The sequence below is a fragment of the Grammomys surdaster genome, unplaced genomic scaffold (genome assembly GCF_004785775.1).
Source record: "Grammomys surdaster isolate TR1022 unplaced genomic scaffold, NIH_TR_1.0 243, whole genome shotgun sequence".
In the NCBI taxonomy this organism is placed as follows: Eukaryota; Metazoa; Chordata; class Mammalia; order Rodentia; family Muridae; genus Grammomys; species Grammomys surdaster.
Window position 1 is genome coordinate 9,026,454 of NW_021604688.1, and position 3,182 is coordinate 9,029,635.

A 3,182-nucleotide genomic window follows, 5' to 3' on the forward strand; every position below is an offset into this window, starting at 1 on the left:
GATTTTGGGACTTTGGATTTAGAAAGCAGTAGGTTTGTTTAAGTGGGGCTTAATGGGCTACTCTAGTAGGAATATGGAAGATTTTGTTGCTGAGAGTGACTTGAACTGGAGAAGCCGGGCTGTGGTGGTTTCAGAGGAGAAGAATATTAATAGGTTACAGAGAGACTGGTTTTGTAATATTTTGGTGAAGAATTTCTTTTTCCCATTTATTTGGGTGGATAAACACAGAACACTGCATGCAGCAAGGCTCAAAGAACAGCAGTACAGCTGAGTGAGACCAGGACTCAAATGAAGGTAGAACCATACCAGGCTACGTTGTCTGAGTTCATGTCAAAATAGTTGATGTAGACTCAGACCAGGCTGATGTTCAGGCGATCTAACAGCAGACTGCACAGCAGCTTGCTGTTGGTACCATTCTCTGTACCACCAATCTTACAGATTCTGTGCAGGCAGAGGGCACACAGGTTGTTTGTGCTTACCAGTGGCCTGTGCCAGCTGCTTGGTGAGCTTGGAGATAAACCCCTCTGGCACAGAGGCTCGGGTAACATTGGTGTTCATGATGAACATAGGCGTGGTGGCAGAGAGACTGCAAGTGAGGACTGGAGGATGGTGTAAAGCAGTGCATAACCCCAGCCAGGGACCTGAGTTCCTTGGTGAATAATTTGGCTATTTTTTGCCCATTTCTGAAGAGTCTACCTGATTTTAAGGTAAAGAAATTTGTATTAATTGCATTGACAAAGGAAGTCTCAAACTCAACAGAGACTTTGTTTTCTGGTTAAGTCTAATGAAGAGTGTTTTGAACAAGTGTAATAAGGTTAGAAAGAAAAAATATAAAATAAGTGGTTCAAGTATTAAAGGGGCACCAGAAAGTGAACTGGAGCTGAATCCTGTGTTCAAGGAGATAAAGAAACTAAAGGACTGGTGATCTCAGGGCAAGATCCCACTCAGCTAAGCTTATCATTTCTGTTTGCAGTTGAACAAGGAATAGTTCTGAATTTTAATCTAGAATGAACTACATTCCAGAAATAGAAGCCATATTTGTGATCTAGATCTTGAGACGGGAAGAAATAGGCTTTTCATCTGGACCTTGAGGCATAGTGGCCATGAAAAGCATAGATACAGGTGGTACACGTCTTTAATTCTAGGAGACAGTGACAAGCAAGTCTCTGAGTTACAGGCCAGCCTGTTATAGAGCAAGTTCTAAGTAGAGAAAAGCTTAAATCTAGGTGTGGTCCACCACACCTTTAATCCCAGCACATATAAGACAGGCCTGCAGATCTCTGAGTCCAAGGTTAATTTACAGCACACTTTTCAGGAAAGCCAAGCTTAGGCAGTGAAACGTTTGGGGAACAGAAGGTGATCATGTAATCGAATGGGAGGGAGCCACGTCCTAGCTCTAGCAATCAACAAGATTCATCAGCTTTAGCCATTTGGCCCTGGCATTACAGTCAAGAGGAGAAAGAGACTACTGGGACAATTGATGCTTGTTAGCTGGAATTAATAAATTAGCAGTGATTAATAGACAAGAATCACTGAGTTGAAATCTTGGAAGTATTTTCTGAAAGCACAAAGAAGCTGTGTTCCACAGATAGACAAGGTTGTACCTCATGCTGCTGTACTTGGTAATCTGTAAAAGTCACCCAGTTGGTACTAGTTTTAAAGGCATGAAGGGGTCATGAAGAGCAGCTGAGGCTTGGCACTATGAGAGAATATGGAAGACTATTGGTGAAGGCAGAGCCTCAGTTGCATTTGACACTCAGGGACTGAATGGGCCATGCAAAGAAATTGAGGCTTGGCACCATGAAGAGAGTTTATGAGTAGCTATTGGTGAAGCCTAGTTGCAGCAGAAGACCTCAGCATATTGGAGATTCAAGTACCATGAGACGACCACCAAGAACAGCAACAGAAGTGGAGTGGAGTCAACCAGAGCTTAGTGTGCTACAGAGAGCAGAGTTAGAGAAGTGATATAGGCTCTTTGGAGGAGTCTAGAAAATTATATATGGATATCAGATATTGGAACAAATAGCGTTAATGTTCAAGTTGCCTTAAAAACCCTAAAATATCTTTAGATGCCAGAACCATGGGATATCTATGAAGGAAAACTGGTAATGGAGAGAAAACATCCCAGAAGAAAGAAGTTTGTTGCACTCAATAAAGATGAAAAAGGATGTGGAGATCTGAAGACCACTTGGACATCAGACATGGAGATACAGATTACGGACTTTGCCTAGGTGGTTTCCTGTCTTGCTTTTGGTATTATAGTCAAGTGATTCGATGAATCTCAGAAGAGACTTCAAACTTTGGACTTTTAAAATTGTTGAGACTACTATAAACTATGGATCTTTGGAGGTTGGACTAAATGTATTTTTCATTATGCTATGGGTAGGTATGACTCCATAGACTCATATGTTTGAACAATTTTATGGAGGCCAGGGAGTGGGATGTGATGGTTTGTATAGGCTTGGCCCAGGGTGTGGCACCATAGGAGGCATGTCCAGGTTAGAGTAGGTGTGTCATTGTAGGCAAGAGGTTTAAAACCTTCATCCCAGCTGCCAGTCTTCTCCTAGCATTCTTCAGATGAAGATTGAGAACTTTCTGTTCTGCTTAAATCATGCCTGCCTGGATGCTGCCATGTTCTTGCCTTGATGATAATGGACTGACTGAACCTCTGAATCTGCAAGCCAGACCCAATTAAATGTTGTCCTATAAGAGTTGCCTTAGACATGGGGTCTGTTCATAGCTGTTTTTAAAACCGTAGCTAAGGCATACCAATTTTTAACATCTATGTGTCAAATGCAAGGACATCCATATTTAAAAAAGAAGCATTATAGAAGCTTAAATTAAACATTGGACTCAGAAATTCATAGTACAAGACTTCAATATCTCACTCTCAGAAGTAAACATTCATTCAGACCAAAACTAAACAGTGAAATAATTGAGCTGACAAACATTATGAATCAAACAACCTAACATTTCACCCAAACACAAAAGAATACACAATCGTCTCAGTACCTCATGAAACATTTTCAAAAATTGACATGCATGTTTGGCCATAAAGCAAGTCTCAACAGATGCAAGAAAATTAAAGTATCCCTTTTCATCTTATCAGAACACCAGAGCACAAAGCTGGATATTAACAACAACAGAAATAGAAAGCATGCAAAGTCATGGAAACTGAATAG

At 40.9% G+C, this 3,182-nt stretch overlaps 1 pseudogene; it reads right to left on the minus strand.

The window, feature by feature from the left end:
* Positions 1-284: 284 nt before the first annotated feature.
* LOC114627165 lies at positions 285-567 on the minus strand (annotated as a pseudogene).
* Positions 568-3,182: the final 2,615 nt, after the last annotated feature.